This window comes from Panthera tigris, chromosome A1, assembly GCF_018350195.1.
Source record: "Panthera tigris isolate Pti1 chromosome A1, P.tigris_Pti1_mat1.1, whole genome shotgun sequence".
Taxonomy (NCBI): domain Eukaryota; kingdom Metazoa; phylum Chordata; class Mammalia; order Carnivora; family Felidae; genus Panthera; species Panthera tigris.
Genome location: NC_056660.1, coordinates 74958835 through 74971206, shown reverse-complemented (window position 1 = coordinate 74971206; position 12372 = coordinate 74958835).

Sequence of the window (12372 nt, the reverse complement as noted above, 5' to 3'; positions counted from 1 at the left end):
AAGGATTTCTTTTGTCTTGCTGCTTTTAAGATTTTTCCTTTATCACTATATCTTGCAAATTTAGTTACAGTATGTCTTGGTACTGGCCTGCTTTTGTTGATTTTGATGTTTGTCTCCTTCCCCACATTAGGGAAGTTCTCAGGTATTATCTCTTGAAATAAATTTTCTGTGCGCCTTTCTCTCTCTTCTTCTGGGACTCCTGTATATGAATGTTATTATGTTTGATCGAGTAAGTGAATTCCCTAAGTCTATTCATGTGTTGTGTGATTCATCTTTCTTTTGTTCAACTTCATTATTTCCCATTATTTCGTCTTCCGGGTCATAATTCATTCCTATGCTTCTTCCAGCATGCTGTTCATCAAGTGTTTTCCAATCTTGTTTATTGCATTCTTCACCTCTGATAGATTTTTAAGTCCTTTATCTCTGTGGTATAGTTCTCCCTCCTGTCTTTCAATTTTTTCTTAAGCCCAGTAAGTATCCTTGAGATTGTTGCCTTAAGTTCTCCATCAGGCATGTTACTTATATCTGTCTTGCTTAGATCTCTGCCCACGGTCTTATCTTGTTCTTTGATATGGGATAAAGTCCTTTATCTTGGCATTTTTTCTAAGTCTCTGCCTTCTTCTTTGAGTTAGAAAAGCCAGTTATGTTTCCTGTTCCTGAGTGGAATGGTTTTGTGGAGAGAGGTCATGTGGTGCCCAGGGCCTGGAGCTTCAAAGAGGCACTCTACTACTGTGTTTGGCTGCTCTCTCCTTCAAGCCAGTCATCTGCAGAAACTCTCCTTGCCTGCAGTGAGCAGTGTTTGGCCCCTGGCCTGAATGTGGTGAGTTTTAGCTAGGTGTGCATTGGCCTGCTTGTGAAGTGAGACGTGACACCAACTTCATCAGAATCGAGGACCTGAAGAACTCTCTGGTTGACAGATATGGTGTGGGCAGGCATTTGTGCTGGTCTTCTAGGGGAGGGGCTTACCATGCTGGGACTGAGGCAAGCTTGATGGAAAAGGGCAGTCCTGCCAGAGCACAGGGTGGTGGTGCTTTAAGCAAGTTAGGCAGCTAATGTCCAAGCTGAACTGCTTCCCTCAGGTGGTTCTGTGTTTATGCTGAGGGGCAGGGGAGGGAAAGGTGCCAGCTAGCTTTTTTGTTCCTTGAGAGGCAGCTCTCTGAATGCTGCCTCTCAAAGAAGTGGTTTTAGCAAATAACCTCCCACTGTGTGCCCCAGGCATTTTTCAGATCACTGTTTCCATGCTGTCAGATCCAGGGTTGTTTCTGTGCCTTCTCTCCAGGAGCAGCTCAGTGCCCTCCTGGCTCTATTTCAGCCAAGCTTGCTGACCTTTAAAACTCCAGGCTTTAAGCCCTGCTGGTTGTAAGAACTGATGAATTTCAGTCTCTCTCATTTTCCAAGCCAATGGCTTTGGGACAACGTTCTTCGTGTGCGTTCCTCAGTGTGCTCCAATCTCCTTCTCCCTGACCATGGCTCCTGTGATCCATTTGTCCCCTAAACCACATCTCCATACTTCCTGCATTCTTCCATGTGACCTCTTCTCTCCCTTCAGTTGTGAAGTTTGTTGTTCTGTCGGCCTTCAGGTCAGTTTCTCAGAGTATTCACAATGACTTGATGGTTATCTAGCTGTGTTCTTGGGAAAAAATGAGCCTGGGGTCCTCCTACTCATCCATCATCTTTGATGCCTCTTCCCATCTCACTGAGGTTCATGAAGAAAAGTCTCAACATCATGTGATGTGTTTGCAACTTAGCTCCAAAGACAGGAATCTTGATCACTTCATTAACCAGAAGCAATATAACCAGGTCACAATACTATTAGAAAAATATAACTACATAAAGTCAACATAAATTTAAACAGGAAAAAGGACAGGCACACCTCACTGTTGAGGGATGCCGATGCGGCTGACTATGGTGTAACAATCGCCTGCATGGATCATCTAGGAGAAGTAGAGCCCTGACACTGTCAGAGCCCAAGGCTCAATGACTGTCCGCATCTGAGCACTGAGATGACAGATTGTTTTCAAGAGATTCTGGACCTCCAGCTGCTGGGCTGGAACATTGCAATGTTTTTAGTCTTATCATCTTTGTCGAGAACTAATCTTACTACATGTTATCAATACAGTTAGTGGGAATTAAACATATGAAAGTATTGATGGATCACAGGTCACAATAAGAATACGCAGTGAGTGTATATTTGATATATACACTGATACATACGTTGAACATACTGTTGATGTGCTTTGGTCAACATATTGTGTACGGTGCTCGGGGGAACATCAGCAAGCACCATTTGGTGCCAGGACTCATGGGCAGAATGAAGACTGATCCAGGAGATGCTGGTTCCTTAGCCTCCTCTGGAAAGTCACGTTTTGGCTCCTGGTTTTTGGGTCAGCAGACACATCAGCTTCTGCTGCAGGAAGCAGCCTGTGTGGTGATTTGGCCGATGAACCTTCTTCCCCCTTGCTCCTCTCTCCCCGCCCCCCCTCCCCCCTTCTCCTGCCACTTAGACCCAGAGACCTGGGTGAAGAGAGTTCCATTTCCTGGCATTGGTCACATGACCTGTAGTTTTCTTGTAACCATGATACCATGAAACACTGTTTCTGGGTAACTTCAGTAAATGGGTTCTACTTGGTGTCTAGGGTACCATTGAGTTTGTCAGGAAGTTTCTTGGAAAGCTGTATGGCATATGCTTGTGGTCATCGGAGATAATTCAGGAATAAATAGGTATGGCTGTCTGTTCCCAATTACTGAATTCACACAATTAAACCTGCAATAAGAGTTTTAAATTAACTGTCTCCCATCCCCAGATTCTACTCAACTGTGTGGATGTGTCCACTGGATCCAGAGATTCCTCTCTTACTTGGCACTCTCATGGGAAGTAGCCTTCCTTATCTCTTGGCAAAGACTCTCAGTGGTTTTGCCTTTTTCTCCTCCTTACGGCTCAGAAGGACATCCACATTTATGCGAAGGACCCACATGACGGAACTGTTGGCAGCCTTGTTACCAGAGATGTCCCTGGCATTTTAGGATTTCTGAGTGATCTGCCCACCTGGGAATGTTATGGTCTTGTGGCAAATATGTGTCCCCTCTCCCATCCTGTTAGCGTGCCTCCTACATAGCCAGCCTTATCATCAGCTTTAGTGCCCTATGGACCCTGTGAGCACCTGGGAAGTAGGTGACTCACCCTTTTGAGCCATCTGGTATTCAGAGTGACTCACCATCACACTCCAGTGGATGTTTGCTTCCATTATCTCCAAGGAAGTTGTGGCACAGAGACAGGCAATGTGACCACTTGATTATTGCCTTTAAAAAATGTTTTATTTATTTATTTATTTTGAGAGAGAAAGAGAGAGAATGCAAGTGGGAGAGGGGCAGTGAGAGAGAGGGAGAGAGAGAGAATTCCAAACGAGCCCTGCACTGACAGACGTGGGGATCGATCCTGCAGACCATGAGATTATGACCTGAGCAGAAATCAAGAGTCTGACACTTAACTGACTGAACCACCCAAGCGCCCCGATGATTGTCTATTCTGACAATTTACCCTCATCCTTAGGGGATGTCTCCAGGCATTGGGGTGACCCAGCCTAAACTCCGTGCTGTGGACTAGGACAGCACTATCCATCCCAGTTTGCATGCATGACTTTGGCAAGTATCGCTTAGCTCAGGAACTTGCGGGCAATGTTTAAGTAGGTGCATAGTTCCCATATCCAGGCATCCCACAAATGATCTCCCGGCTCTGCAAGCATAGGGTCTCAGAAAGAAACTTCTTTGCCTCAGAATGCAATTCTAAGTGGGGAACAGGTGTATTGGCTTCAAGCTTTCTGTCTAGGGGAGTGCTAGGACATACCAGTTCCCCAGGATCTGGACCCTTGGTTGCTAGGGAATTGAACAGGACACAGGTCTGCTGAAGAGGGAGGTCCAGGACTCAACTTTGTAGGGACAGTCTAGAGATGCCTCCTGGGGTCATACACAGGAAAAGCCTGCTTTCCTGTCTACAATCATTGAAGCAGGAAACAGTTTTTAAAGCATTTGTTAAAAATGTGCTCATCACCCCACTGCCAAAATTGACATCTAAGTGCTTCTAAAATTATACTTTTTACCCTTGGTCTTCTAAGGATAAAAGTCCTTACTTCTACCAGAGATCAGTTACTCCTCTTATGCTATATGCCTTACTCCATATTGCCTTCTCATCGAATTTTCTTCACAATTATGCAATTTCTCTTCTGCATCTCTAATTCTTTCCTCTCCATAAGAGTATCCTCACCCTCCCACAAACAGACCCAATATCCCCAATCTTTAAAAAAAATGAAAAAAAAAGTTCCTGGGTGTCTCCTTTGGTTGAGCGTCCAACTCTGGATTTCAGCTCAGGTCCTGATGTCATGGTTCATGGAACTGAGCCCTGCATCAGGCTCTGCACTGAAAGCATGGAGCCTGCTTGGGATTCTCTCTCTCTCTCTCTTCCTCTGTCCCTTTGCTGCTCATACTCTCTCTTTCTCTCTCAAAATAAATAAATAAACATAAATAAATAAATAAATAAATAATGAAATAATGAAATAATGAAATAAAATAAAAAAACACCTTCACCTTATTTTCTTTTCCAATTCCCAATCCAATTCTGGACACCTTTTCTCAACAAAACCCCCTGAAATGTCTGCCTATTCACCCTTGCTGTTCCTTTTGTCATTGAAAACATACCCGGCCATGTCATTCACTGACCTTACTCCCATCCAGGTCTCCAGACCTGTCCATGCTGCCAAATCCACTGGCCTCTGAGTTCTTCTTCAGCAATATCTCAGCAAAACTCATAAAAACAAAAAAAAAAAAACAACAACTTCCTTTCATCTCTTGGCCTCCAGAACACCGCATTCTCTGCCTCTCATCATACCTCACATGGTTCTCTCTCTTTCTTCTTTGCTAATGCCTCTCAATGATAACATTCCTCAAGGTTCTTTTGCGTCCTCTAAATGTGTTCTCCTGTTGGGTGTCTCCATTCAGACATAGTATATCCCCCAGAGGGTTAATGAATCAGGATGTTCCCAACCCGTGTTCATTGTTACTTGGCTAGTTTTACAAAATCCATTCACATAGTAATTTTGCTTAACAGATTCATTTCAAAGCCATGTTCAGAAGGCGAATAAGACAATGGTATGAGGCAGGGTCAGAGCATGTAGCACTTTAATTACAAATTGTAACCAACCCCAACTCTTCTCTTGGACAAGATGCTACATCTAAGTCAACATTTTCAAGCCGATGTCTAATATTTCCAAACACAAACTCTAGCATGGTACATTATCCAGTTGCTTAGCTGGTGATACAAATATCTCACCCGAATCTCAGTTTTAACCAGGTAGAAACAACTCTAAATCCTCTCACTTCTGAAATAATTTCTTCCCTCCGATTCCCTATTTCCATGAGTAGAACGGGTTGCTCAAGTTAAAAAATCAAGACTTTTTTGCATTGCATCTACTTTTTTTTTTGTTTACTGCCTGAAGTTATACATTCCCAGGTCGGGGATGCTGCATGAGAAGTGAAGTGCAGGTTATGTAACACACATCCTATCCCACTGTTCGCATTTTTACTATTACAACCTCATCCAGGCACCTCTGGATCTTGCCTGGTCTATCACTATAGCCCCGTTCACTGGCTTCTGCTTGGCTCTTACCCCTTCTGTGTGCTCTCAGCCTAGCAGTCAAGTGAACTTGGAAAACCACACATTGTGTGTCATGACGTTCCCATGCTTGAAACTGTTAGCTCACTTATCGTCAGTTTAAAAAAAAAAAAAACAACATTAAATTCCTTCCACTTGCTTTGAAGTGCTACACGTTCTGACCCTGTCTCCTACAATTCCCTTCTTCGCCTTCTGAACATGACAGCAAAATTAATCTCTTCAGCAAAATTACTGTATCACTGGATTTTCTAAAGCTAACCAAGTACCAATGAGCATGGATTTGGGGCAGCCTGACTCATTAATCTTCTGGGGGGGATATCTGATCACTGGCTGTAGAGACCATCGTGTCTTCCTTTGTCTCTCGGCTGAGAAGACTAAGTAAAATAGGCACAGTTCCACCACCCGCCCCTCACCCTGCCCCTTATATGAGGCACCTTTGGATGTTAGTACGACCTTCCGAAATTAATGGTTTATCCTCCTTCACTGAAGTACATAATATCTTCAGGCAGAGCTGCCTATCAGAAACTGCCCGGGAAAGAAGACTTCCACCTCTGTTCTACCTTCATCTAGTAACAGACTCAGCCAGACCCTTGAGAACGTGGACAGGAAACTAAATTCTACTTTGGAAACGTTACTGCTGGTAAGTGGCCATCCTTTCAACCAGCTGCAGATTCATGTGACGTCAAAGGACATAAGATGTTAATGGCTGTTTCTGAACATTTTCTAATATGTCCGGCACGAGTCTAAGCACTTTCTGCCCAGTCCTTGGGAATCCACCGAAAGCCAGCCACTCAGTGCTTGACTCGTAACGTTCTGGCAACATCAGCTATTCTTGTGGAAAAAAAAATGCCTTGTCAACCCTGGGAGGTAAGCCCTTTATCTCTCATGTTTCGCAGAAAGGAAATGGAGACTTAAAGGCTAGGGAAATTTATTTTTGCTCGTAAGTTCGATAATTAGCAGATAGTACTTCTTAAAATAAGGCAAACTGACTCCAGAGTTCTAGCTGTGGTCATATCAGGATGGCCTTAACTAAAACTCTCAGTAAGAGCACCTGACTAGCCCAGTTGTTTGAATGTTTGACTCTTAATTTCAGCTCAGGTCATGATCTCAGGGTCATATGATCAAGCCCCGAGTAGGGTTTATGTAGAGCATGCATGGGGCCTACTTTAGATCCCCTCTCTCTCTCCCTCTGCTCCTCTCCTTGGCTTGAACACTCTCTCTCTTTCTCTAAAATTGAAAACAAAACAAGGGGCTCCTGAGTGGCTTAGTTGGCTAAGTTTCTCACTCTCGATTCAGTTCAGGTCATGATCTCACGGTTTGTGAGATCCAGCCCTACATCAGGCTCCATGCTGACAGCACAGAGCTTGCTTGGGACTCTGTCTGTCTCTCCCCCCCCCCCCCCCCTCTCTGGGCCTCACCTGCATTCTCTCTCTCTCTCTCTCTCTCTCTCAAAATAAATCAACCAACCAGCCAACAAACAAAACAACCCTCCCTGTCTTTTCACAGTGCAAAGATGATTACCTAATGCATTTGCCACCTTTTATCTCCTGTGTTTGTGAGATTACCCACCCACACCCCCCCCCCCGCCCCCCTACCCCCGCCTTATCAACACTGAAGCTCAGAGATGCTGATGTCCTCAAACTCGGCCCTTGTTAGAAAAGCAGGGTCTGATGCCTAGTTGTTCAGTAAGTATTTACTAGATGAACTAATGGAAACGCTGACACGTGGCACGCATTATCACTGAAAACCAAAGAAGAACGAGCTGTGTTAGCGCCTACACAGTACCTTCCCTGAAAACAGAGGCAAGGGCGTGCTTTTCATTGCAAATAGTTCCTGTAATAATCCTCAGGCTTATATAGCACGCATGTGTCAGAATGTATTCTAACTGGTCATCTATTAACACATTACATTCTCTAAATAATCCTCTAGGGATAGCATTTGTTATTATCTTCATTTTGCAACTGCACAAGGGGGGGACAGAGGCTCATGTAGCAACTCGTCTAAAGCCATGAGAGTCCACAGGAGAGGCGAGTGTCAAACCCAGACATCCAGGCTCCACATCTCTGTCTGCCCGAGCTGGTGGGGCTGCCCCTGTGGAGCTGGACATCTCCTGGAAATGTAGGGAAATCCTAGTCCCCCAATTGAGGTGAGAACGGAAATCTAGCTATTATATTATATTATATTATATTATATTATATTATATTATATTATAATTTCTAGCATAATCTAGAAATTATGATAGGGAATGTCATAAGAAATTTTACAGAGTTCTTAAAACAGAGAAAGAGGCACTCACCTCCCTGAATCTCATAGTGAGCACAGTGGATTTCCCACCTGGCAAGAGTTAAGTCTCTGTGAACTTGCAAGGGGTTACATTAGCCTGTTCTCCTTGAATACGACTCACCATTTCCAAGGAAACAGACTGATGCTGATGTTGAAATCTACAGCGTGTAACCATATATTTCATGTTGCTTTCACACACAGGTATGGAGAAAGAAAGACTCAATTTAAAACATATTGACGGATAGAATTTTTGCGAGGGATGCATTTTACATGGTGCCCAGCAAGGGAGGAATGCATAACCCATGGACATTTTCTTATCCATTCTTCCTGCAAAAGATCTTGAGATTCAGAAACAGCTACTGCAGAACTGAATATGTATATACCCTTTCTACATATTTCATTTTTTAACGTTTTTATTTTATTTTTGAGAGAGAGAGAGCACAAGCGGGTGAGGGGTAGTGAGAGAGGGGGACAGAGGATCCCAAGCAGACTCTGTGCTGACGGCAGAGAGCCCGATGCGGGACTTGAACTCACAAACTGTGAGATCATGACCTGAGCCGAAATCAGATGCTTAATGGACTGAGCCACCCAGGTGTCCCTATATTTCTGAATGTAGTTGGAAAGCTTACAATACAACCTTTTACTAAAAAAAATAATTTCTTAGATATAAGATCTCTTGATTGTATTTTATTCACAATAAAGTATATATGACTTAAATATTCAAAACATCTTTTTTTTGAAGCTAAGCATAAAGATTAGGAAGAAAGGAAGAGAACGTTCTACTTAAAGAATCCCCCTGTGAATATGATATGTTCACATTATAGACAATTCGGCAATTATAGACAGAACCTCTGGAATACACCTACACAACAAATGTTATACAATGTTTTGCTTGTTAAAAGCAGAACTGAGTACACTACAAAAAATATACCATTAGATAGAAGATAGAAAAATGATAATGTGCTTCTTAACCATAACAACAGTATGTTTGAAAGTATTTATATATTTGCCATTATATCTCTAAATTCTTGTGACTGTCAGAGGCTGTGTTCTCTTTTATGTGTTAGATTTTTTTTTCCATTTATGAGTTTATCATCATGGGACCTGAATAGCTGAAATAAAGGAAAGGTTCACGAAGAAATTTCAGTGATATAATTCAATAAACCGTATAGCAAAGTTAATCCGACTCTAATGTAATTTATGCAAAATTGTTACTGTTCATAAAAGGATCCTTGTTCACGTAGATAAAAATAAATGTGATAAATAGAATTTGCAGTGCTCTCATAGCCCATGTTTAGTATTTCAAAGTTCAGATGGAACAAAGAGAAAAGGGAGAGACACAGAGACACACAGAGAGAAGTAAAACACACACACACACACACACACGCACACACACACACTGGTCCTTTGTTCCTTATGAACAAGTATCTCAGGCTTGTTTCCTTCTTACATGTCACTTCCATATCCACACTCAGGAGGACAACTCTGGGGCTTGATGGAAACCTCATTGCACTAAATTGCTGTCTCCCTGGGTGGTTAAGGTTAGTCTATTCAAAGGGTGCCTGGGTGGCTCAGTTGGTTAAGCATCTGGCTCTGAGTTTTGGCTCAGGTCATGATCTCACGGTTTGTGGGTTCAAGCCCCGCATTGGGCTCCATGCTGGCAGCACAGAGCCTGCTTGGGATTCTGTCTCTCCCTGTCCCTCTGCCCTCCCCAACTTGCACTGTCTTTGTCTCTCTCAAGATAAATAAATAAGCTTTAAAAAAAAAAAAGAAAGAGAAAAAAGGTTAGTCTACTGGACTCTCTAGGGGTGGCGGGAGGAGTTAGAGAGAAGAAGGAGAATAAGAAATTGTGTTTTAGCGAATGTCAGCAGAACATGAATATAAAAATCCTTGTTGGATTTTCCAAAAGGAAAGCCAAGCGATGTTTAGGCCAACAGGAATATATAAATATTAAGACATTTTCTATATATGCATATGCATATACATATATAAAATCAAGTGTATTTACATATACAAATTATATCTTGATCATTATATAAGTATATTATACATAATTATATAACAGATCATATAGTATATATTATGATTGTTGTGATGAATGATGTACGATTATATTAATATATTTGGATAATTATGTATTTGATCATTTGATTATGTATGTGTATAAAGCAAAATTTTACCTGTGTATCATCAATTATCCGTATAGAGCTATTGACCTTTCATACCATCATGGTACATTAAAGAATTTAATTAATTAATTTTTTTTAAATTTTTTTTTAACATTTATTTATTTTTGAGACAGAGAGAGACACAGCATGAACGGGGGAGGGGCAGAGAGAGAGGGAGACACAGAATCGGAAACAGGCTCCAGGCTCCGAGCCATCAGCCCAGAGACCGACGCGGGGCTCGAACTCACGGACCGCGAGATCGTGACCTGAGCTGAAGTCGGCCGCTTAACCGACTGAGCCGCCCAGGCGCCCCTAAAGAATTTAATTTAAACTCTGCAGTCGCATCCTGGATATCAGTGAGCTCATTGCCCATGCGTCCTTTCTGTGAGTTGCCCACCTTCCATAACACATCTTTCCAACTTCTTCCGAGTTGTGTGAGCTGCAGCGCCTTTGGGGATCCACATACGATGCTCTTACTGAAGATTTTATTTCAAGCCACCAAAACCGATTCATGTACCACTCAGACCATGGTCATTTTCAATTGTTCTATAAATGTAAATTCATATGCTCCATAGTGTGAGTAAAATATTTATTACTTTTCAACATACCCTAAAGTATTGTTTGTAGTGACATCCAACACCTGGAATTAGGAGCTTTTCCCAAGAAAAAAGCCATTGGTATGTATTCAATTTCTTCGTCTCATTTTCCCTGGAACCTTAGGTGGCCTTGACAAGCATTCTGAGCTATCAGTGACTGAGGTGATTTCAGGACATAGGTCTTCCTCTAGATGACACTTTGTGGTTCAAAATAAATCGCTGAAAAAGGGCTTGTAATAGAAGCTGCTTGTTTGGGCCCAAATACTAGGTGAGAGATAATTTTGAGAAAATATCACTTTTTATTTAGTCGCTTGTGGTCATGTTTTCTTTACCGTGCTACAAAAAATCCAGCCAAGCAGAGAACCATTTATACTTAGATACCTTTAGCAGTTGGCATTCTTCGTGCTGTGAACTGGTTTAATTAACTGCTTTCCTAATAGTCTGTGCACAAGCATTTACTGAGAGCCGCTCCGTGCCAGGCCCGTGTCAGCACAGAGATACTAGAAAACAAACAGACGTCGTCCCTGCCCTCATGGAGCCTGGGGCCTGGCTGAAAAAAAAAAAAGAAAAGAAAAAAAGCACTGAATACATCATTATTTGAATAAATACCCGTAGAAAGAAGAGAGGAGAGGAGGCGTAAAGGGTTCTGAGGGACCATTTATCGGAGAGCTCTAACCTAGACTCAGGGACTCGACAGTCACTGGCATCCGGACTCAGAGCTGGCCAAGTTCAAAACCCATCTCTACCTCCTAGTCGATGTGTGGCCATGTGCAAGCTACTTAGCACATCTGCCCCACAGTTTCGTCTTACTAAAATGATGATTATAAAAATGACCACTATGTAAGCTTGGAGAGAAATATTTACATGTATATGAATTTAGCTTTAAATGAGTATAAAACAGATATTAATACATATAAATGTATATGCACATATATTTGTATTTTATGTGTACCTATGTAAATTCATATACAGTTACAGAGGTACACATAAAATGCAAGTATATGTGCATATAACTTATATATATTAATACTTATTTTATAAAACAGACCCTAAAAATAGTAATGGCTCTTTGTGATACATATAATCATGCCTTTTTTAAAAAACAACTTTTTTTAATGTTTATTTATTTTTGAGAGAGAGAGACAGAGGACGAGCAGGGGAGTGGCAGAGAGAGACAGAGACACAGAACCCAAGCAGGCTCCAGGCTCTGGGCTGTCAGCACAGAGACTGACGGGGGCTCAAACCCACGAACCCGCAAGATGATGACCTGAACCGAAGTCGGATGCCCAACCGACTGAGCCCCCCAGGAGCCCCAATCATACTTTTCACTTAGCCTCGAGAAAGAAGTATTTGAGGTAAAATACAAAGGATGATTAGAATGTAATCTGGTAGGGGGTGAGGGTAAAGGAAAGGAGAAATGGCAGCCATTAAATGGAGATAGGGAAGCCAATGTCCAGGCCCTGAGTTAAGAAATAAGTAGCCTGGAAGATCTTAAAAAGGTGCCGAGTGCCAAGGCAAGGGAACCAACGGACAGCAGGTTGTTTGATGAGTCTGCTCCAAGTGGAGAGATGTGTTTTGGCAGAAAAAAAAAGACGGCAAAGTAAATAAATAGGAAGAGATGGGAGAGAGACCTATGTGAGGGAGAAGGGAAACCTGGAGC